Source organism: Lipophrys pholis, assembly GCF_963383615.2.
Source record: "Lipophrys pholis genome assembly, chromosome: 21".
NCBI classification, from domain to species: Eukaryota; Metazoa; Chordata; class Actinopteri; order Blenniiformes; family Blenniidae; genus Lipophrys; species Lipophrys pholis.
This window is the reverse complement of record NC_137649.1, coordinates 22,280,014-22,305,414: the sequence shown is the minus strand read 5'-3', so window position 1 is coordinate 22,305,414 and position 25,401 is coordinate 22,280,014. Positions and strand designations below refer to the sequence as shown.

The following is a 25,401-nucleotide window of genomic DNA, read 5'->3' as shown; positions in this document are numbered from 1 at the left end:
TGTTTGTTCGTTCTCATTTTGCATCTAAGTGTGACATTACCTGTCCAGTTTTGCTTCGTTAGACGTTCTCGGTTTGATTCCTCCTAAATGATTGTAGGTTTTTCATTGTATTCCGGGTTGCGTCGTGCCGGCCGTGGTTGCCAGGTTTGCTGCTGCAGCCTCTCCAAGAGCGTGTCGGGATCTGTGCGCCTCACTCTGGCAACAGGCAAGCCCCGGTTCGCCAGGTCCAACGATTCGTCCTTCATTGAGTCGTATGTTTTCGTCTCCTTGCTGAAGAACACTCAGTCTCGCTGGGAATAAGGTCTGAAACCTTACATTGTTCTCTTTGAGAATTCTTTGTATCTCTCCATATTCCCTCCGTCGTGCCAGCACATCCGGGGAATAATCGCGATCCAGGCTGATTTGGCTGTCGTAAAGCGTAAAATCTTTCTTTGTACACAAACTATTTTCACCAATAATACCTCCATAATTTATGCCCAGATTTTTTTTGGAGTTGTCCATTTGCGTTTGGTCAACCTGAAACTCTACGGGCAGGCAGCAGGACGATCCCGCTACCTAATTCCTGCCACATCTGAAGAGTCTTCCCAGCGCCGTGAAGAACCTGCGCACAGTGTTGTGCTTCTTCCTGGGTTCTCTTATGCAGGACACGATGTGTTGGATGATGGCGGTGTTCTGAGTCACCAGAGCTTCAAGGATCCCCTCGGCACCACCCCACTTGTCACAAAGCTCCTTGAAGATGTCCTTGACAAGGTGTTTGACTGACACTATGGGAACACTGAGGTCCAAGTGCTCTATCTCCCTCCAGACTTCTTCTAGAAGCCAGCTGATGATGGTGTTCTGATTTGATTTGGTGTGAAGCGTGTTCAAATGAGCTTTGTGGAGCGACCTGGAAACTAAAGCGTGGACAATCAGGGCGACATAAGCTTTGTCTGCCGCTGCTCGTCCTGCTGGTTTTTCTGCAGGTCCAGTGTGTTGGACCTTAGATGCAGGTGCCACGGATGCAGAAGTGGAAGGACGTAATGGCAGCGGCCTGTACTTGGTGTGTTTTAAGGCTCGGATCAGCCGGTCCTCGTGGCTGGCGCTCTGCTTGCTGGACCACCAGTCCATCACTGTGAGGAAGTGCTCCACTTTGGACTCAACGTCTTTTTGGACGGTACGACACCGTGCCCTGCCTTGCTTTTTCGTCACAGCAGTGACTCCACCTCTGGACACCGAGTCCATTAATAACTCCCTCAGGTCTGTAATAAATTGCAAATTTTTGCCTGTGATCTTGTCCTTAACCATCTTGAACTCCCAGACTTCTCTGCCATCTTCTTCCTCGTTTGTTTCCAGCAGTTCGTCAATGCGTTTAGCCACTGATTCTGCTGACTGACTTCCGCCGTGGGGCACGCCGTGTTTGGCCTTCAGTTCTGCCACAGCCCGATGTATGGCCACTTTGGCAAGCTGCTTTGCCAAGAAAGTCTTGGTTGTGTTTGGCACTTGGCTAAGTCGGTGTCTTCTGTGCGCCAGGGTTTTTAGGGATCTGGTGACAATTGATTGGTAGACTTCCTGCACAATCTGTTCAATCTCCTCATTAAAACCAGCTTGGACACATTCATGGGCCGACATTGTCATGTCCTCTGACGAAGGCTCTGAGAGTTCAGCAACGGCTTTGGTCCTGACATGCTGGACATGATCACGTGAAATACTGAGATCAGCCAGTTCCACTTCTGGAACCAGCGTGTCTTCATGTGTCCTCGCAGACAGTGGCATATCCTCTTTCTCTGCTTCATCCTCTTCCTCTGCTTCATCCTCTTCCTCTGCTTCATCCTCTTCCTCCCCTTCATCCTCTTCCTCCCCTTCATCCTCTTTCTCTTCTTCATCCTCTTCCTCCCCTTCATCCTCTTCCTCCCCTTCATCCTCTTCCTCCCCTTCATCCTCTTTCCCTGCTTCATCCTCTTCCTCCGCTTCATCCTCTTCCTCCCCTTCATCCTCTTCCTCCCCTTCATCCTCTTCCTCCCCTTCATCCTCTTCCTCCCCTTCATACGCTTTCTCTTCTTCATCCTCTTTCTCTTCTTCATCCTCATCCTCTTCCTCCCCTTCATCCTCATCCTCTTCCTCCCCTTCATCCTCTTTCTCTTCTTCATCCTCTTTCTCTTCTTCATCCTCTTCATCCTCTTCCTCCCCTTCATCCTCTTCCTCCCCTTCATCCTCTTTCTCTTCTTCATCCTCTTTCTCTTCTTCATCCTCATCCTCTTCCTCCCCTTCATCCTCATCCTCTTCCTCCCCTTCATCCTCATCCTCTTCCTCTTCCTCCCCTTCATCCTCTTTCTCTTCTTCATCCTCTTCATCCTCTTTCTCCCCTTCATCCTCTTCCTCCCCTTCATCCTCATCCTCTTCCTCCCCTTCATCCTCATCCTCTTCCTCTTCCTCCCCTTCATCCTCTTTCTCTTCTTCATCCTCTTCATCCTCTTTCTCCCCTTCATCCTCTTCCTCCCCTTCATCCTCTTCCATCTCCTCTTTCTTTTCAGGCTTCTCCTCTTCCTCCTCCTCCTCCTCTTCGGGATTCTCCTTCATGCTGATGACCTCTACATGAGAAGAAGACTCGACGAAACGGTTGGTGTAGGCAGGAGGTCGCATTCGGGACCATTTGCGACCCATGGAATGGTTCAAACCTTCTGGAGCTTCAGAAGAGTCGGAACGTAATAGTTTTCTCCAACTAGCTTGAGAACCACTGAAGGGTACTCGAGTTTTGAAACTTTGTGGAAATTTATCACAGTCGATTTTTCGTAGAAATTTCGAACTTTCTGGAGCTTTAGATAAGTTCAAACTTAATTGAGTTTTCCGACGAGCTTTAGAACCGTTGATTGGTAATGCAGGAGGCCTGAACACAGAAATGCAGAGTTAACAGGAGGGTGATACTGCTCTGTTTTGTTTTTTTATATATATTATATTGTTTTATATTTACTTTCAATTAAACCTTTTTGACATTATTTATAACAAAAGAAAAAGAGACAAAACATACTAGGGATACACGTGTATTCATATTAAATTAAAGTAAGTCGACTGTCCGCAGTCTTGGCGGCAGCATCATCTTCTATTGAAGTAAATGCGTTTAATTTTTCCCATTTTCTTTTCAGAAATTCTGTTCTATTTTCTTAAACACAGTCATTTTTTCCATCCTAAATAGAGCTATGTCCACATACATCAAATGTTTGAGGCTAGGAGGTTCAGATTTGTACTTGTTTTTGGTAATCACCTTTTTTGGGAAATAAGCAAGTTTTACATGGGTATCAATCACTCTCAATGAATACATTGTCCGTATACTGTGTATAGAAATAAAGACTTTTAAGAATTATTATGAAAACCTATACTTGCAACTCCCAGCAAAAGAAGAGTCAGACATGAAGATATATTTGAATTCATTAGATCACAATTAATCAGAACAGACCTTTCCTAACTCAATGAAACTTTTCCCATTTGAAGGGTTTGATTCAGAATTCAGTTTTCTCTGATCTGAGGTACAGTGTAGAGATTTGGCCACAGCAAGTGTAATTTTCAAGATAAAAGCTCATCTTGGGCTTAACTTGAAGGTCATGAACTTGGGAAGTTTTTTTTATGTACATATGGGACAGTGGCATGTTCAATAAAGTGCTTGAAAATAATCCCTTTTGATGAGAACTTGTGAGGTGGAGAGACATTTTTTTGTCTTTTTGTGTATGTTCAGGGTGATATTTGAAAATAGAAAGGCAGCATGTCCCAAAATCTTATTTTGCTAGTTTTCCCTTTGTCATATAAACATGAACTTTTGCATGAAGTATCCTGACACAATCTATGTAGTTGCACTTTGGACTGGCAAGAAACCAAGTGTTTTACATCTGACCTTTGAACTAAATAAAGACGACAAGCCTTATACGGTGCACTGAACCTAAAACTCATTCAGCAGAAGAGTTTAACACCCAAATTAGCAGCATACCATGTGTTTAAACATTTACCTTTGATTGAAGGACAAAGGCTTTTTGACAAAGCTCCTTGTTATAAACGGATGGTTCAGGATACCAGCCGGGGTGATCCTGTCCTCCGCATCCCATTGGTACATGGCCATCAGCAGATCGATAGACTCCCTCAGCTCATCTGGGTTGTCGTTCATTCCTTGGCGTTTCTATATTGGAAAACAATAGAACAATTCAAATGTAAATTAACTTGTCAAATCAGGGAGGACATTGAAGAACGTGCCATCCCCGGTGGGTGGCTACTGATTTTTACAGACATACCGTCATAAAGTCATCTATGAGTCTATCTTTACTTCCTAAAGGAGGTTGTTTTCCCTCTTTCCAACTGTGCTTGTTTTTCTAAAAGACAAAAATAGTCAGTGTTATTGATGCACAATAAAACATCAAATGCATATTCAAATAATAGGGTGATAAAATCTGGCCTGGAGTCAATATAGTACCATCAGTGTCCAGGAGTCCCCGTTCCTCGAAAAGTGTTTTTGGGTCCTCATTCCAGCATCCAGCAGATGTGTAGGTGGCGGTCCCATCATGTTGATAATGCCGTGCAACTGCAAAGAAAATGTGGTTTTTAAATTTGATCTGGAAAAGCAAAGTACTTGGACTGTCAAATGTGAATTGGCTGTTGAATGTTAATATAGTTGTTGAGCATAATGCGACATCATATACAACAATCATTCTCTGCAACAATAGAAAACTGAAATTTGCTCTGGAAAAATAAACTAATTTGAAAAGCAAACGTGAATTGCTTTTCAAAAAAGGTTAAGAACAATTTAATTTTCATTAGAGTGCACTCTGAGACGATCACAACAGGAGGAAATGTAACCCATTAAAGTGGAAATATAGTTCTGTCCTCGTTTTGATGCCAAATCTTTTCACTTCCTGACTCATTGGTTTAGGAGCTGTTGGAAGGTGTGAATTGATTGCCACTCATCCCCTCCGAGGTGTGACTACTTTCTTATTGCTACTGTCTTATTGCTCCATGAAAATGACAACCAAATGCATCCAAGTGTGGTATTATAACTATTCCATATTTCATACATTACTGGCAAGTGGAAAAGTAAAACATGTTTCCATTAAAACATCAGCTCGATGTAGTGGCCCAAGTCATGTGCCCACAATCTGCCGTTTTCACATGGCATTTTAAATTTAACTACTTGTAAAGGATTTATCAGAAAGGGGAATTAATAGTTTAGTATTCAACATAGAGTTATAACAATGCATGCCTGCATGTAGTAAATTACGTACTATTTGGCGTTCAGTGTCCCCAGGGAAAGGATTATGTAAAATGAGCAAGTTGCTCATCAAGACACCCAACGACCATATGTCAATGGCCCACGAGAAGGGCAGTCCAAGGAATATTTCTGGTGCTCTGTGGAGGAAGAAAGAAATGGGAATAATATTCGATTTATTGTCGGATGAACTGAAAAAGTGAAAACTCAACAGTGACAAACAGAATCGCATCAATGTGAGTGAGGAACCCACAGTGGGGAATCTCATCAATTCTTACCTATATTCAAGAACCTGAAAGACTGTTCCTGTTTTGGCTTCGTTTGTTAAGATGGCCACACCAAAGTCACTAAGCTTGACTTTGAGTGGCCGTTTGTCTTTATCCACCACCAGGATGTTGTCCAGCTTTAGATCAGCATGGATCACACAAACCCTCTTCAGTCCATCAAGAGCCACAGCGATCTGTTGGATCACAGCACGGACGCAGTCGAGGGTCATAGGTTTGTCCAAGTTATCGATGATTTTGTCTAAGCTCTCATCCATTAATTCATACTCCAGACTCAGCTGATGATCGGCAAACAATTCTCCATGATACTTGATAATGTTGGCCTCGTCCAACTTCTCAGACATGAGTGTTCTCATCATTCCAGCCTGCAATGACATGATCATTTTAATCAGTGACATGAACAAACTAAATGATCAACAAAACCAATGGTAGAACCAGATCCAAATAGTTGAGTCACTGCTGCCTTTTATAAAGTAGAATTTGTGCAAATGTAAAATAATGTTTGTTGTACCTCGCGTATCAGATTGAATTTAGGATTAATTGTTGTCTTCACAGCCACTGCCTCAGATGTCCCTGGTTTGAGGCACTCGTAAACTGTGCCAAAACCACCTCGACCCAGGACGCTGATAACAATGTAGGACTTTGGGACGTAGGGGTAGCAGACTTCATCAGAACTCCAATCATCGCTGTCCATGTTAAAATCTCTTTGGAAACTTCTTCTTTTGGGTTTTACAATCGTAGTCATGTTTTCTGCTTTGGTCTCACTCCAACCTCAAATCTCTTTGTAGAATCTTCTAACTGATCTGGCAGCTCTTTTAACTGTTATGCACTCTTCCAGGTTCTGTCTTTGTCATCAAAGGATGAAAGTCATCAAAGGATGGACATCAAAGGATGAAAGTCATCAAAGGATGGACATCAAAGGATGAAAGTCATCAAAGGATGGACATCAAAGGATTTCATCAACAAGTCCTCTTGAAAGCTTTCTTTCTCTCTCTCTTTCTCTCTCTCATTCTTTTTTTTTTTTGAGCGGTGGGAATTGTTAGGACTAACTGGAGCCAGCAGATGGCAGGAGTGCAACTCCACGGATGCCAAGTGAAGAAGTTGTCCCTGATGACAGTTTCCCTCTCCCTTAGCAGCTTTCCGACCCTGACGACCAGTAGTGGCTGGTCAATAGAGGGTGCTGCCCCCCCCCCCCCCCCCCCCCCCCCGGTGAAACACAGCAAAGGGATTTTTTTGTTTTTATATATAAAATATATGAATGAAAAACAAACTAACAATGGGCCCTGAACTGTGTTTGCCTCATTTTCTACAGATAATATTCAATAAAACAGAGAATTTCTTGACTTCTCTCGAGTTGTGGGTGCGTGTGTGAGAGCAGCAGGGGGCACTGAAAAATGCCGTCCCTAGGAGGCGGGGTTAAGTATCTCACCAATTACTGATTAACACCAGAGTATATATTAATTCTGGAGTTTTCCTTAGTACTTGAAGCATTGGGGTAGCAACCAGTGCTGGTCAAAAAAGTTTGGGGGGTTATTACTATACAATCATAAAATCAAGTAAATATTAAATAAAGTGAATACATAGAGCAAAAAATAGGTTTAGCCCCCCACCACTACTAAATGAATGTAGAGGAAACCCTGCTAATGTTTGTTTTTATAATGAAACTACACACACATGTGAAAGAGAACAATACTCTGTAAACTTTTAACAATGGCACGTACACCAAGTTGGATTGCCATTATTGGTCCCCGGAGAATATGGACTGGGAGTCATGACACTCTGGACACCGCCATTGTTGTTATTCTCCATCTACTCACGCATGTGCAGAAGAACTATTTACTACGTCTATGGTGCACATGCACACAGCAGCATTCTCAAAAAGTTGCCTTTTCAGTGGCTCGGTCCACTGTCGCGTAACCAGACACACAACAAAAGTTTTGTGTTTTGTGTAAAAACCGGTGCTTCGCCTGCACCAAATCAGTGTTGTTTTGTTTTTTTCTTCAATATTGTCACAATCTGTGGCTACCCCCTGTAGTTTGACTGCATAATAAACTTCAAACATTCTGACATAGTGACATAAACCTTGTTTTTCTCCTCGGTGCTCCACCCAGTGTCCACCCACAATGTTCTCACTAAGTCCAGTGGACGACGCTCCTTTAGGTCACTGTCATGTGTGTAAGTTTCAGGATTCCTTGTTTAGTTGTTGTTTTAATATGTTTACTGCCATAGAAAATCACAGAGAGGCTCAGTTTAGGCAACATTACAGCACTTCTCTCTGAATAGTAAGCGCTACAAGTCAGCCTTGAGTACAAACACTTAATATGACCGATTTGGTCATCACCTTTAGCCGTTCCACGTCGCATTAATCTTAGTCTTGCTGCTTCACTTAACTTGGCAGGCTGCACCTATTAGAAGGAGTCTGTAGTGGAAAGGACTGCTTGATGCATCTGCGTACACGCCCGCCAACACTCGTTTCACACAAGACTCAGTCACACACAGACATGGTTCCCTTTGTATCGGCATTGCTGTTGACATGCATGCAGGCCTCGGCAGAACAGAAGTGCCATTGAATGGAGACGTAGGAGGAATTTCTACGCCTGGAGTCCCACTCTATGAAGCAAGAGCTGCTGGTAGCCAGACCGCCTTCTCCCTCCTCCTCTTCTGCGAATACCAGCCGCCCTCCTTTATTTTCCTTCTTGCTTTTTTTTTTTTTGCCTTGATTTCTTTTCCTCCATCTATTGTTCCTCGTCATGTACTCTTGCATGCCTTGGTAGTCTCTCTCTTTATTTTCTTTATCCCACTTTCTTTTTCTCAGCAACCTCTCTGAGATGTTTACTACAACCGCCACGGACCCCCTCCTCCCTCCTTCTGCTCAGCTCTCTGAACAGTCAATATGTCTACTGTGACTTTTTGTGGCTGTTATCTGCATCCCTCTCTCTCTCTCTCTCTCTCTCTCTCTCTCTCTCTCTCTCTCTCTCTCTCTCTCTCCTTGTTCACCCGTGGCCAGATGTGAAGGAGGTATAGTGGCGAGTTTGTATTGAGCAAGTGTAAAGTTAGGCAGAGGGCCCAGCTGGCTGGAGCGGAGTGTGTGCAGAGCCAGCAGCTGAACAGAGTCGAGTGCCGTCTCACCAGACTCTGTGTCATGGGCTCAACGAGATGTGTGATGTGCAGCGTCTGAGCGAGTCTGCTCTTGGAAGGTGAACTGCACTCAATGCTCGCCGTAGCAGCGTCGGCTCCTGGAGCAACAACAGTTAAAACCTGGGCTGGTATGTGGAGCAGACTGTAAGATGGAAGGATAAAGGAGAGCAGTGATAAAGCAGTGGGAAGCAAAGGCTGCCATTGTGGTGGTGCCGGGCAGGTTTCCCCTTCTCCACCCAGCCCGATCTGTCTCCTGCCTTCCAACCAGCACCCCCCCCCCCCCCCCCCCCCCCCCCGGCCTGTGTCCATATTAGGGCAAAATTCAGCCAACCTCCCCTCAAGCTGAGCCTCACCCCCCCAACACGCCCTGCTGTCACATTTGCTCCTGCGAAAGGAGCCTGAAGGAGACGCAGCTCTCGTAACCTAATTTGAAGGCCTGTTTTGTCTTCCAGTCCAAACAGCAGAGGGATTTTAAAAACGGACAAAGCCGTTGCTAAACGACAAAGCCAGTTGTGCGTTTTCTTGAACGGGCTCGCGTATTTGTTTTTGTCATTGCAGACACCCTACTGTTAATGGGCTTAAGTTGAGTAGTCGTTGACCATATGCCACATGCCGACCAATTTTCTCCAAAGTGCCTCATATATGGGTGCACATTATACATCCTCAGTTTTAATGGCCTCAACTTAATGGAGCATAAGTGCCTCTACTTATTCTGCTGATAGTAGGTTTCCATTTTTAAGGCACAATACACACACCATGGCTGCGCACTCGCCTCCAATCTAGTGATTCAATATAATTTTAGAGTTCAAGAGTTACATCAAGGTAAATGCAACAACTGCAATGGCACCTTGTTTTGTGCAATTGAATAACCTACATCAGACACATTTGCATTGGGAACTTCCTCTTTTAGCTTCTTGGTGTTGTAATCAATCCCCAGCGATAAGGGAAGTAACGCTTCCAAGTATTATTACACCTGGCACACAAATGACTGAATCAAAAATAGATTTGTCAACTGAATAAAGTATTTTTCAGAGGTGTTTTATTACCACTTTTTCCTACTTGAGCAGCTGGAGCCTATTTTGTGACGATATTATTCAGTACGGATGCACAGATATCATTTTTTTTAAAGTGCAAATACGGCTGACGAATGATGTCATGTAATACTCTCCTGGTTGTTTTCACGAGTGCGAGTACGTCGTGCAGTCCTGTTCTTTTTTTGGGGTGGTGGTGGGGGGGGGGGCTCATGTTGGTGTGTGAAGTCATTTTCTCAAGGCAATGAAACTTTGCAGTAATTATCTGAGTGAATAATCTTTTTTTAATTTTTTTTATTATTAATTTAGGAAATTCATTGATCTACCTCACTTCAACACAGCAGTCCAGTTACAGCTGTTGCAAATGAGATGAGAGAGAAAGTGCACTGTAATTTGGAAGAACAAAACACCAAGACATTAGCGTCCTATACCTAAATGCTCATCGCTGTATATCAGACAGTTGCCTGATATTGTCCAGCCTTTCTTTGTTTCCCCTCTACTTCAAATGAGAAGCACTTCACCCTCATCTTATCCGACTTCTGGGTCGGGTTTCATCACACAGCTCCTTTGTATGCAGCGATTACCTCTTCCCTCTCAAGTGCATCTGCCCTGTTTACATGCAGATCTACTATCTACTTGCAGTCGCATTATTTAGGTGTGTTTGCCCGACCTTTAAAAACTTTCAATCCTGTTTTTGGAGGTGTCTTGTAATTGTAAGTGTGTGGATACAGTTTCAGTTATTTGGCCGTGAATAGCGAATTGAACTCTTCATGACCCACAATGTAGATTCTAGTTCAACGACTTGAACGGTTTTAAATGGTTTAGGCAGTATGTTAAGGAAGAACAATAAGGTTGGAGTTTCAACTGGCTGAGAGAGATTATTGCTTGGCCAGGTGTAGGGTTTCGTCTTTGATTCACTGGTGGGAAAGGAGGGGAAAAACAGAAGCAGCACATCTCAAAAGTACGCTGCTATGCAAGCTCAGACGCTGGCTGCACTGGTGGGGAGACACACCTGGTAAACAATTGGTTAGCGCCTGCCAGTCATTTTCCAAGAGACTCCCAAACAGAAGTTATTCTTGGGTCACTGGTGTTTGATTTTGGTTTCCTCTGGTTTACACAAAGCACCGTTCAGAGGAAACGGTCTGACTTAGCAGACATAAGAAGCGCCGGCTTTGCGCACAGACGTTTTAAACACGATCCAGTTTGAATCTGCAGACACAGAAGAGGAAAACGGTGTTGTGCCACTGCTGGAGAAATGCAAGTCCTTGAATGGAAAAGCGGAACAGTGCAAGCTTCATTGCTGGTGCATTGCACTTTTTAAACTGTGTTTGGTAGGAGCCATTCTGATAAATATTTGTAGACTAATAATGTGGTTTAATAAGGCGCATCGCTTTTAACAGTTACTGACACGGCGGAACAAACTGCTGATTGGAAGCACAAAGCCATCTAAGGCATGTTTTCTTTATCTCTTCTCGTTTATCTGCAGGGATTCTTACTATGTCTGACTCTGGCTTTGGCTGGAGTTCCGTTCATTGTTGAATTATGTTGCGTTAAAAGTTTAGTCCATTTGAAGCGTTGTTCAGAAAAGCTTTTTTTTCTTTTCCACCTGATGCCTTATCTTGTCATTTCTCTTGATCCCTGTCCTTTTGATAACATTTACGGAGCATTATCATTACAAGAGCTCTGTATTTTATAGCTCGCCAAAGTGGCTCTTGAGTAAACTCCTTCAAGTAAACAAAATGTGCAAGTGCTGGCCAGTGGTACTATTCCTCCCTCTAGGATTCACTGGATTTGAAGAGCTGTTTATGCAACAACTGTTTCAAGTGAAAACAGAAGACTTTCATTGCATTTTGAGTGTGTGTATGTTTATAGTGTATTGTTCTCTGCATGCATTTGTGCGTTTTCATTCCAAAAATAAACAGCACCCGCTAATGGCCCTATTTGGGAAAACTACATTACTGCTAATGTAACGTTTCTGCCATTTTCATAGAAATGGACATTGTTTTTAAAATGTTAGCGTGTAAACAGGAATTAGTTTTTCTGAAATGAAAACGCAATAGCGACGCGCCGCGAGGCCTAAGGATGTCTCTTGTACAATTTCTTTGTTTATACCGCATGTAACGCCACAAAACCCTTTATTTGATGGTAGAAATCAATGATGGCACATCATGTGCGTTCAGACTCCACATATTCCATAAACCTTCTGAAGCCATTAACGTCAACAAAGTGAAAACGGATTTACAGTAAAGAAGTCATTGTTGCAATGAGCTGCATTATCTCTTCAGACCATTTGTCATCACAGCATCTCTGGGTAAATGATATCAAGTAAGCCTTAGCATGGTTACACATGTTTATAAGTGAATAAAACTAAATTCAGCTTACTAATGGGGTGAGTGTTTAATAATTTAGCTCACTTATGGCACACATCCTCAATAGAAATGTTGTTCATTGACTTTCACCCGCAGTGTTTTGTTTGTTATGCAGCAAGGCCCAAAGGCTTGTTTTCTCTTTCACCTTTCTTCACATTCAATGATTTATCAGCTTGATTGTTTTACATGCATGACACCGCAGGAACAATGGCTTCCTCCTTGTCACGTTGGCGAGCTTGTGGAAATAGTCGGCCGAAATGTGGGGGAGCAGACTGGAACCAGATTCCACAAAGTGCAGAGCAGGTTCAGTCAGCTCAGAAATGTGGCAGCGCTTCCTGGTACAACTGATTTATGTTTAGACAGTGCTGTGGAAAAGAGCGATTTTGTCTTGAGATACTTTTCAGTAGCGTTCTGATTTAAAAGGACAGAACTTCAGGAATTCTACAAGGACATTTTCTATTTTACAAGCTGAAGTGTTGTGTAGTGAAAATAGTCATTGTAATTGTGCAATAGCTTGCATGGAGCCGTGCTCTACCAGCCTGAGAAATAAAGGGGAACTAAATACATTTCAGTGCCTCTCGAGGTTTATTTTTCCACTCTGCCGCGAGTCAATAGGGTGAAATGAGTGATCACCTGATGAATGAAAGCTTTCCCTTGCAGAAGTGTGAATTCAAACTTCCTGTTTTGAACATTGAAGCCTGCTATTGTCTGCAACACCACCATCCTTCATTGTCACGGCAAACTCATTTCAATTTTAATCATTTTAATTAATCTTGAGATCTGTATTTAAAATTTTCATGATTTATTTAATACAGGAAATTATATAGATTTTCACTGTATTGAATCAAACTTGACAAATTTCCATTGTATTTTGTGTTTTTGAGAGGCTCATATAAGATTTTTGTTATCTAAATTGGGAGAGCTCTTAAACAAAAATGTGTATTTATTGGTATATTCCTTTAACTGGAACACTGAGATGTGCCTCTTTCTCTTCTGCCTCTGTCTAATGTCATTTTAATCTGCTTTTACTCTTGAGAATATTGTAAAGTGTGTCAGTGGCTGGCTGAGTCTATCGTCCGGTTTTAGGGCGACTAATTCATTTGTTGAGGAGTTGGGAGTTAGCCTAATTGAAAATCAAATGCGTTGAATGCCAAACATTTACAGCACAAATCAGTTATTCCCTTCACATCTTGTCTTATGTTTGACACCAGTAGCAGTCAGCAAGTGCTCAGCAGATACTGAAGCCAAGTTAGTATTACTCATTGCAGGTCTTCATGTTTCAGTATCTCTTTTATGATTTATGAAATTTATGTTTTCAGGGTTTAGAAGCTTTACAATGCTCCACACTCCAATACTGGACCTGCTGGAACATTCTACAAAAAAAAAGAGCTTCAGGCTTTTTTTCTGACTTCCTGGCTTACAATTTTCCCTTTATATGCACACTGGAGCCTCTTTCTTGTCTGTTGGTGTCGAATTAAACTGTGATTTAATGTGTTTTGTCAAAGTAAGTTTCTTTCTTTAATTCAAAATTATTTATTGCTTTTTGACAGGATACATGCAAGGAAAGCAAAGATAGAAAACATTTTTTCCAAACATATCCACTAAGCTGCATGTAATACTTCAAGTTACGCACTACAAAATAAGTCAAAGTTTTACAGTGAATTATAAAGCACAACAAAAAAGCAGTCTAAGATACGGTGTGTGGGTTGTTGGATAAGCAGTTGTTGTTTTTTTGGAATAGTTAGTTAAGTTGATGGACATACATTAATGTATAGAAAGCTGGAATTCAAAGAAAACACAGTTGAACACTGTCGAGTGAATAATAGGAAGTAATGTCCACGTTTCCCCCGACACCACACCCCTTCAGATCCACAGCCCACCCCACCCCCCCGAGCTCACTGAGCTGAAATGAATCCATCATTCATCCATTCATCAGCTGTTGCCATGCAGAAAAGAAGAAACACACACACACACACACACACACACACACACACACACACACACACATTGACTCCTGGGAGCGCTGCACTCTTCCAGCCCATTGAACCTGCATCAAGGGTTAACTCTTGTTTGAACCCGTAGAGGGCGTCGGCAGAAGGCAGATCGTCCTGAGCCAGATGTGCCTCTCCTCCCGATCCCTCCTCCACCCTATTTTCACTCTCTCCATCTTTTTCAATCACCTCCTCTTTGAAAAGGGTTCACTTGGGCCTTGTCCGTAGACTTTACTGAGCACACCAGCTCCTGTTGCGTGACCCGGAGTCATGTTGGGAGGGATACACTTCCAGTGGTGGATATGATGCTCACTCATGTAAATAATTGATTTACAAGTTCAAACCTGTGTACACGAACAGCTGTCACGCAATCTGTGGTTTGTGCCCATGCCCCCTGTTAACAGTTTCATGTTGGATCAGGTGGAAAAGCAATTTGACTCCGAATGGGCATTAAAGATCTCCTATTATCCAGCTTTTTAACACTTTCACGTGGGTATTGTTGGACCGTGTATTCAAAATTTAATGCTTTTAATTTATTTTCCCCCATTTGAATATTGGATCACATGAGCTGCATTCAGAATCTGCTGTGTCTGTCTGTAGACTGGCTCCGCCCACACATGCCCATCTTGGGAAGAGGAGGAAGTACTTCCTCTCGTGGTGCCATGTGCTAGAGCAGAGCTGCCTAATTGTGGGAGGAGTCAAAGGGAGGGCCTACCTTGATTGGGATTGGCTTAACCCCCGATGACACTATATAGGGTTTGATTTCTGATTGGCTGGTTGGAGCAACACACTTTTTAAAACCTGAAACAAGCCAGGGAGAGAGAGGACAGACTTTCTTCACTTCTGGGGCGTCGTTCCAGGTATGGCGACGATTATTACTAATGGAAAACCCATTATAAAGGGAGTTTTGCATAATATGACCCCTTTAAGGTTGTTTGTTCCTGATTTCTTTGCCAATACATGTATCTTATCTAAAACACTTTCCATTGTCTCTGCAACATTTAACGATGTAACCAGATTGGTGATTGACTAAAGCCAGTACCAGTGAGCAGACATTTACCAAGTATTGTGTTCCTTGGTAAACAAGCTACACAAGCTCTGCCCTCTGATTCTACTAATCATTATTGTAGATGTTCAATAATAACCAGAGTGTCATGACCCCCAGTCCATATTCTCCTGGGACTTCTAAGTTTTATAGCTCGGTCACTCGTAATACCAATCCTATTCGTTGTCTGTCTATACGAATGTCCGCGTACTTGTTAATGTTTATAGTATTTTGTACTCTACCCGCATGTGTGTGTAGATTCAGCCTTTCTGCCATTGCTCGTTTTCAAAATTTTGCCGTCTAAACGAGAAACTTTTCTGAAAAGAAATCGAAAAATCAAGTCGTTTTCACTTGAAACCTGGGTGTGAATGTGTATGTGTATGTGTGTGGTTTGTCCGCCTCTGTGTTTGCTCTGTGATGGACCGATGGACCTTCGCCTATAGTTTGCTTGGATCGGCTCCATGAAAAGGATTAATCGGGATGGATAGATATTAAAACTGTCATAATTCTTTATTCTACTCCTCAGAGTTCGTTATTCCTCATTCAGTCATCCATTGAATCGTACACTGTTACTGCATTTGATCGGACGCATCATAGTCAAAGTTATGTCATATTTTGGATCACTGAAACTGAAAGTTGTTTGAAGCTCAGATCAGCATAGTAATTGATTGTAAAGATAACGGTGAACAACACACTCTCGCAATCATGAACTCGATCAAAGCCTGGTTTCATCTCGGTGTAGAGTTTGATCGCATCAGGCATATCTTCAGACACTTACAGCCTTCTGAGATTTAATAACTAAAGAAAAGACTCATCAGTGTTTCAACTCCTGAGTCTCTGCTGCGATTCTCTTTCTGAATGTCATTCCCCACATTTCCTGTCTGTACGGAGCCTGTCCAAAACAAGTAAAAAACAACACAAAACAAAAAATGCCAAGAAGACAGAAATCTGGGTTTGGATCCAAAGTGGGTCATGCCCCCATTCTTCCCTCAGGACAGGAAAATGATTTGACGGAGTCCAAAAACGAGGGACAACAGTGTTGCTGTGCGTCCCTTCGAGCATTCTTTCTCCTGTGGAAGTCGAGAGCCATTGTTTCACATGCCTGCATTTTCAAGGAAGCATTGTATTTCCAGTCTGGTGTGACAGCTTTGCGTGTTTGTTTTTTTTTTTCTTGGAGCAACTTTTGGTTGAAGGCTCTTGTGCTCTTGACAAAATGCCGTCTGACTGGCTTCATCGCTTCATTTCTCCATGAAAACACACGTGACGTTACCCTGCTGAATTTTTTTCGTCTCCAGTTCTGCTTTGAAAATGATTTAACCCGCTTTACGTCCAAATCAGCGTCTGTTCTTTCTTTTTCTTTTTTTTTTTTTACTTAGGTGTGAGCTAATTGTCAAAACTATCTCGGGTAAATATCCTGTTTTCCTGTAAGGTGCTTTCACTTATTTAGTCAGTGTTGTTTTCATTCCAGTGCAATTTCCTGTGCATCGAGACCTTTTCCGGTTTTGACATTGCATTATTTTTTATGACTCACGGTTGGCTGCTGTAAATCACAGCTACAAAGGGAGCTGAACAGGTGAGTCACCACAGGTTCAAAATAGCTTCAGCAGATGCTCGTCAGCCGGCGAACTGACATCCCGCGGCGTAGCTTCGAAACTCTGCTCTTAAAGTAGCCTCTTTTTTTTTTTCTTCTTTTAGTTAGTTTGTATGCGTTCGCTAATTTATGGAGTGCTCAGTGGTTTGAGGCTAAAACGGGACACGCTGTGGAGACACAGCCGATATGAGAGCCAGATAAGAGGCTCTCATGAACGTTCACTGTTATGCTCCATTAAACTCTGTGAACCGTGGGATATTGAGCCTTTTGTTTTCTTGTGTAAACTTTGGCTGGAGAGTATTAAAGCCGGGTTTTCACCGGAGCCCGTCGCTCTCAGGTATTTGGAGTGTTTCCATGTTGTGCGCAGATAATATCGATGTCTCTCTGCTTATCTCACAAGCAAGATAGCAGCAAGTGCTGGTAATGACATGATCAGACACAACGATCTCCTGTGCTGCATGTAGAAGAGCTTGAAGCTCCTCTGTAGTGAGCGTCTACTTTGTGTGGTGACGGCTAATTTCCTGCAGCAGCGTAGTAACGAGGCTCCATTTCCTCAGGTTTTGTTGGCGTTTTCGTTGCCGAGCTTGTCGCCCCTGCATTTTTCTGTTTGTTCAGCAATGGCCCTCCTCCCCGAAGATTATTCCTGTCATTTTCTTCTCATCCTCGTCACTCGCCTTCTCTCTCTCTCTCTCTCTCTCTCTCTCTCTCTCTCGCTCTGCCTCTTTCCACCCAGTCGGTTTAACAGCCTCTCCGCAGTGACAGAAGTGACAGCAGCTTTCGGCTCGCACCTTCCCTTTTTTTAAACAGTCAAAGTGTTTACTTGCACGCGTCTCCTTCAGGCTTCCCTTCTCTCACAGTCGCGTGCTTCCCCATTTTAACGGACGTCTGCTCTCACTATGGAAACGGACAATTTTTATGCCGTTGTCTCCAAACGTGGGCCTAAAGTGTTTGCTTTTTTTTTTTTTTGATTTATTATGGGTGTAGGTATCATTACTGGTTTTGACATTAAGTAATCGTCCAGTCAAAAGAGAAACGGAATGACGTAGCTTTTTATTTGCTTTACAATATATCACAAATGTCTCGTCAACGCGACGTCAACATGTTTGGCCGATCAGATTGAACGGTTCTCTCTAGATTGTGTTCACAATGGATCGTATTTTTACTTTAATTTGAAACCAGTTCGAACAACAAAGTTCAACAGAAATCACGGAAAACAGACTGAAAACTAAAAACAAAAAAACACTTTTGTCAAAATTTTATTTACACGTTGAGGAAAAAACCACAACGAACACGTTTCAAGTGAAAACGCATAGTTTTTGCATTTTCGTCTCAAAAGTTTCCCGTTTACACTGAAACGTTTTGAATGCGATTTCAGTTTCCGCAGAAACACTGAAAACAATGAAGATTCCACGCCACAAGCTGGCGCTGTGGGCTCTTTCTGTAATAAAATCACACGTAGGCAAAGAACAATACGCTTTATGTACGCACATGCGCAGTAGCAGCATTTCGAAATAGTTGCATTTCTCTCCGTTTCCGCGGAGACGGATTTGGAGCATTTTCGCAAAAGTTCCACCCTTGAAGCCCTTTTTTAAAAAGTTGTGTTTTCAGTGGCTAAAAAAAAACTTTGTATAAATAGATTTGGGCAAACTGAAGGGTTTCTGGGGTAAAACATGGTGTACAGTTTTTTTTTTATTTTATTGCAATATTACATGAATTTGGTTTGGAATTTGCATTTCAGGAAACAATTTATTTGATTGTTTTATTAATGTAATCAAAATGACAACATTTTTATATTCTTTAGAAAGACAACAGTGCCAACAAAGTGTCGGAACTATACATTATTTGTAGACTCGAATGCTTCATGTGCCATGCTCGCTCCCTCATAAATGTCTCATGCTTGTCAGTTGTCTCAAATTTGTCCATGGGTTCATCTGGTTAGAGTTTCATTGTGGGAATTTTAAAAGTTAAGAGGATTCCACTTCTGATTTGGAGTTTTATATGACACACTGTGTGAAACCCCCTTAAAATCTGCACAGGAAAGAACAAGCAGCATCGTCGTCACCCTTAGACTCTCTGCAATTTCAATAATTTTCATGAAGAGATGTGAAACCAGAAAAATAAATCCCACAACTCTGCTACTTGTTTTGAAATCACTGCTGTTTCAGTTCCAGAGGTCTGCAACTTTTACGACCAAGAGAACCGTCTTCATCCAGTTTCCATCATATAAGAATGTTTTGGAGCTGCAAAATCTATTTAACTTTGAAAATGAGGATAGCACAGCTACATTTACAAAAACTATGGTCTATAAAATGAGAGATTTTATGAGCTGTTTAAGCCATGTTGTATATCTTTTCAATTGCTTCAGGATGTTAAAATGTTTTAACCTTTATAGACGTCTTGGCCCGTTTGCCATAATTAAGAAATTAAACCCATGTAGTTCTTTTAAAGTCACTTTTTTGTCATTTTGAATTTTTCTCACATCAAATGACATTTTGATGGAAAAACCTTTGAGCACCGACTGGAAAGTTGTAACTTCCCTTCTTACCTGTAACTCACGATCGCAACATAAATCTTTGTTTCAGAGTGATTTAACGCCCCCGTGAGGTTCAGCAAACCTTCACAGCCTGGATGCACGGTAGATAAATACCTAGTTTTGTTTTAGAAATAGAAGCTTTATCGCTCATTAACATTATTGTTCAGTTATCGCAGCCGTGTGGAATGTTTCACACTGGGTTGTTAATGGGGCTGAATTTTTTTTTTTTTTATTATGTGTATTATTCCTGCGGGGGTCACTGGAAAATCCCATTCTCGCTCTGGATTGATGTTTCCTGAAAAACATGTTTATTTTTTGTGGGTCTGCGTGTATCTCAGCCCGGCTCCACCACCTGCTGGGATGATGGACAGATTTACTGGCTGCCTGACTGACTCATCTGCTCACCGCCTGGCTCGATGCGAGGTTTGCTGTATTGAATAGGGATCGCTGGCTGGATGGATAAGCAACTATCTGCCTGTCTTTCGCCCTATACTTATTTTGATAATGGGCTTCCTGGTTAATTGAGGTAATGGTATTCGGTTTCATTGTGGAGACGATCACACACACGCTGACATTTGTCTGTCCGTCTGGAGAGGGGAGAAAAAAAAAGGGGGGGGATATCCTGTCCAGTCTGACGTGCGGTTGAAAGCAGAAGCAGCAGGCAAGGGAAGGAACTAAAGCGATAAAGGAAAAGAAAGTGGGTCTGTGTGTGAAATAACTTCTGGAGAGCAGAAATGAGAGTGAAGCTGGACGTGTAATCAGGGCCAGGAGGTGTGATGGAAGTGTCTGATCTCGTCCGCGCTCAGTCTGTGCTGTCCAGTGTTGTCACAGTTGCCTTGAAAAAGTAATCTGATTACTGATTACTAGTTACAATGATATGGTTTAGTGATTTCTAGAATCTATATCAGACTTGGGACTTCGAAGGCTCTTGTTTTTGCCTCTTTGAGAGACTGAGTTTGCTATTGTTTGGCGTCACTGCAAATGCTTTGGTAATGTAACAATCAGAAATGGAGTCTTTCTCATTAAGTGTGGCTAGTTGGTAGGGAGAGTTCCCTTCCAGTGGTTGGCAGGCGATTCATCATCATCTCGTTTGGGCAAGCCTCCGGACCCCGAGACGCTTCCAATGGTGTTTAAGCACCTTGCATGGCAGCCATCATCATTGGTGGGTGACTTATGTGTTTAAGAATAAATGACTGGAAGCGCTAAAGAAGCAAAATGCCCTAAATATGTAGGCAAATGGAGCTTCATCTCAAAGGCAAATTGTGGGGAAACTCTAAGCTCCTTTATGGTCATTACCTGAGCACTCTGTTGTTTTTTTTCCCCCCGATGTGAGTTTTTTTTTTTTTTATGAGTGGATCTCAAAGATAATCTTGTACAAACGTGTGTGTTTGCCCCCCCCCCCCCCCCCCCCGAGTCCAGTCATGTGTCAGACCTCAGAGAGCTGCCACCCACTTGCAGCCTTTTAAGGACAGGATCCAATGTGTTCATCCATCCATCCATCTGCAGCATCCCTCATCAAATTCTCTCATTCTGTTGCTGAGCAGACTCCACTGAGGATGGATCGGGCTCATAAGAGATGGAAAAGGCTTGTTTTCTGCAACAGAGATTACAAAATATGACTTGTAGACCTGTAGTGTTTATATTCTGCTTTGGTTTGGTTGAAAGACAGAAAAAGTGGAAAAATCTCTCAAATGTCTTGACACTAGTGCTCTGCGTAATGTAAGTTGATATTTGTGATAGTTGTCACCTGTACGTTAAACAAGGCATAGCAAGAATATTTTTCTTCCCACATATAGCACTTTTTCGCCTTGACGAATGTGCTGCCATGTTACTGCGTCTGAGGCTCCGTTTACACAACATTCTAAGTGAAAACGCATCGTTTCAGAAAAGTTCTGCGTTTAAACGGCAACATTTTGAAAACGATGTCCGTTTCTAAGCAAATGGCAGAAACACTGAAAACCATCTTGTTTTCCGGTTTGGCCACTAGTGGGGGCTGTAGTTTGCTTTCGTCACGAAACCACACATACATGTGTGCAGCGAACAATACGCCACAACAATGGAGAGTACACGGACATTCACATGGGCAGATGATGAAGTTGGATTGTTATTATCGGTGACTCGTCTATAAAACTACCAAGTGGCGTGCGCAGTGGCAGGGTCTCCGCTGTATACATGGAACGGAACGTTTTTCTAGAAATTAAAACTCAATCTTTGGAGGACAGCTCCCAAAAATGGAGGAAAATGCTAAACGGCTCCGACCACCATTGTCGTGTAAACAGACACACAAAACACAATGAAAGTTTTGCATTTTCACTTGAATTCATTGTATAAATGGAGGCTGAAATTTATTATGTCGTATCCCAAGGTGGTCACTTCATAAAAGCTCCTAATTGAGGGATTCGGACACATCCTTTGCAGAATCTCCACTGCCTCTCCGAAGCCTTGTTGTCGTTCCTCTCCAGTCCGCCCGTCTTTGGCTTGCTCATATTGTTATAGCCGGGTCATTGTGGTGCCTAAAATGTCAAAACTGGTTGTGGTCCAGCAGAAGCTGCACTCAAATTCTATTCAGAGTCGACTGTCAGCAAAACAGAAGTGTGGAAACTCCAAAATTTTGGTAATGTTTAGTTTTAGTTACAAATGGGTGACAAGTAGATGCAGTATTCTCTGATATTTTCCTTCCTTCTTAGAATAGATAAATGATCAGTGCTTGTGCTGGATGCTGTACTAATTCACTGAGGCATTTAGAGCCTGCTGAGTAACATTTGATGAGGAAAACATTTCAGCAATCAGATGTTGTAAAAGAATCCACAACACATTCATTAAAAAGCCTGATCTTTATTGCCCCCAACTTATTCAGTCTTCCAGTCAGGCTTCTTCATAATTTAAAAGTACTCTCTCATCACTCCACATTACAGCCAACAGAAGGTCAGCAGAGACGGTGGATAGCAGCGCGCAGCAATCTGTCACACTAATGGTTTCTTGTATTGTTCTCTTTGCCGTCACGGTCGCATTACATCCCGTTTCCTCTCTGCTCGTACAGGTTTTGTATCGGGGGGGGGGATGGAGAGCCGGTATTTGTAGACTTGGAACACAGTGCTGGGCAAAGATTAACATTTTAATTGTGATTAATCGCAGGTTTATACGCCTTTAATCGCCATTAACTGCTTAGTTACATGCGACGCAGAATTCAGAAGTAACATATTGTTCTTTTTCATTATGAAATATTTACAACAAATGTGCTTTTTAAATAGCAGAGTTTCCCTTTACACAGTTGCAGTTTATTTAGTTTTCCTCAGGAATCTCAACCTGAATATTAGAAGAATTTCAAAAATGTTATAATGCAAAACCTTATCTCAGAGTCCAGAACCATTGTGATTATATTGAGAATTTTATTTTTTTCACATAAGTTTTAAAAAGTGGACTTGTCTTATGTACTCGAATTTGCAAAATAAAAATAATTTTCAGTCACAAATTCAATAAACTGATTAAATCGATAAGTTTATGTCCTTCATGTTTGACTGGCTGTAAAATGCTCCGTTAGTGACACTCGATGCATTCCGGATTACAGGAGCCCTCTCTGCTCAAACTTCAATTTCTTTCTTTAAATAATGAACTCCTCTCTTGATGTGGATCAGCCGCCTTCATTTACTATCTTTGCTCTCATTGTTGCAGGGAGTTACAGTACAAAGCACCCAGCCACTAATAGCAGCTGCAGCTTGTCATGGATACTTAATACCCCAGTAAACATGCAGCAGACAAAGGCTTAATCAGCTTTTTTCTTCTTTTTTTTTTTTGTGACAAACAGGAGTGTGGATTTCACTGCTGAATAATTTAGCAGCATGTTTTGCGAAGGGGGCCGAGCCTGTATTTGTTTTGTTAAACGGCGTGCATGTGTCTGTGGACGAAGGGGAGAGTTGATCCTCTACCTGTCCGACTCGCAGATGTGACGAGCGTGAGCGCCGTCTGACGTCGAACAGCGTTTCATCGTTTCTTTTCAGTGTGACTTCCTCTCAGTTCTGTATTAATCTTGAATCCTTCTTCTTTTTTTTCTTCTTCTCTCATTTCAGAGACAAAGGGGCAAAGCGGATGATATAAACAGCTAGTCGGGCTCCTCCACCAGAGAAGGTACATCAGTGTTTTTTTCAGTATCAGCCGTCTAAGCCGCCACCGAAGCACATCAGCCCCGCAACAGTGCTGCGGTTTTTAGATGATTAGAGCCGGGATTAGCCTCAGCTTGTTGCTTTAAGCCCCAAACTTTCTCCCTCTAATGCTGCTGAAGTGTTGGTTCTCTGGAATGCTGAAGCTCTGCACTGTGGAGTTACTCAGCAAAACCTGGTCAAAAAACTGTGTTTCGATCCAAAATATTGTTTACTAGATCTAACAATTCAATTCATCACTCAGTCAGACATTATTTACAGGGTTAGGTGGGATCAGCAATATTACAAGAAGGTTTTTTTTTTTTATGGAGAATAATATGACTGTTGCTCTGGAGATGGACCTTTTTTATACGTTTAAGAAAAGCTGCTATTGAGCCATCTTGAAGTTTGTAGCGGCACCTTAAAAAGTAGTAATTAAACGAGATGCAAACGCTGGACTCGTGAAGTACATAAAATCTACATATGAGAGACTTTGCATGCAGCATCTGCAGTTCAATGCAACAAAACTAAAGTTCATCCAATTTGCTTCTTCATTAGAAGACAGTTTTCACCACTGAGGTGAGATGAAGCTCACATTATATAACATTTTCTGTTTATTTCTCTATTTATACATATCTACGGTCAATCCAATGTGCTAGTTGATGAATCCATACGTTGGAGGTGTGCGACAGGTAGCCTGCCAAGACGGGGTAAAGAAGTGAAACTGAGGTCGTATATCGTTTTACCATAGGAATAGACAGTTTCTCCTTGCTGTTGCGGTTCAGTTGATGATGTTTTCACTTTCAGATTCAGCGGCATTAATACACGGCTCCACGGTTTGTTTGTTTTGGGAGATAGTGTCACTGAGAGGAGTCCAATCTAAAAGATTTGTCTCTGTGGAGTCATTTAAATGTACCTGGTTGTTAGGAAACACATTTGTCAGCGGTGAGAGAAACTCTGAACTAAGGACGCACTTTTTTACGAACCTTTAGCTGCTTGCTGATACCGAGTATTGATGAGTAAATGCCATAAAAAAAAATGTATAGCCTTTGTCTGAGACTTTCCAACCAAATCAAAGCAGAACAAAAAGAAAATATTTTTTTTATTTATATATATATATATATATATATATATAGAACAAATAAGTGCAGCGCTATACTGAACAAATTAATCAGATTGGTAAAAGAGTATGTCATCAGCAAACAAGTTTAACTTCATGAGAATAACTCCAAATCCTACGATGAGATTTGATGATGAGACTCGATCACAAATCTCATCGTAGGATTTGGAGTTATTCGATGAGATTTGATGATGAGACCCGATCACAATATAGATGCTATTTTTGTATTTGTATTGTTTACACAGTGACATGTGATGATTAACTTCTGAATGTGTCTTTAAAATATCATATTGTCGTGTTGGAGGCTGTTCAGTTGATTTGCTCGGACGGTGACATGAAGACGTCACAGGCGGCCATTTAAACAAGAACTTCATTTTTGGCGCTTTAAGTTCATGGAGCCTGCTTTAATTATAAAGCACAAATAGCCTCGAGACAGCCGCGCAGACTGCAGCAGGAACGTTTGAATTGAGGTTAAAGGAGCGCGGTGGGCTTAACGGAGGAACTTTTTGTCTCCCAGAACAATGCAAAAGAACTAAAACTGCTGAAAACTCATGATCGTGAGTGGCAGAGTTGAGACTCCTTCTTTTTTTTTTTTTAATTCACACTTCTTGTCAAAAACAACACAAAGAAGGGAAATACCTTTTATCTGAGGTGTCTATATATAGTAATTCCACCATCAGCACATTTCTCTCTGAAATACCACGTTATATGAAGCGCCGTATGTGGTATTTTCCTTTTGATTTAACCAACGTCAGCTGATGGCAAATTATGTTTTTAACAGGAAAGTCGGATGTTTCCACACTGTCAGCCCGGGCCATATAGATTTCTGGGAAAGAGGAACGGGCAAGAAAATAAAACTCCCAGTGCGTTTTTATTTCCTGTTTGAACTTCTGAAGAAGACTTGGCTAACGCAGATTTATGACGCCGTGTGCTCGGGTGGAA

The 25,401-nt window shown here is 42.0% G+C and overlaps 1 protein-coding gene across 1 annotated transcript in view; it reads left to right on the top strand.

Annotated features, from left to right (window-relative positions):
• fam49a (family with sequence similarity 49 member A) overlaps positions 1 to 25,401 on the top strand; it is a 48,517-nt gene that overhangs the window by 12,162 nt on the left and 10,954 nt on the right. Inside the window, exon 2 of the mRNA XM_080490203.1 lies at positions 23,271 to 23,328. The gene's annotated coding sequence lies outside the window, so the exon portion shown is untranslated. The remainder of the gene's footprint in view (positions 1 to 23,270; positions 23,329 to 25,401) is intronic.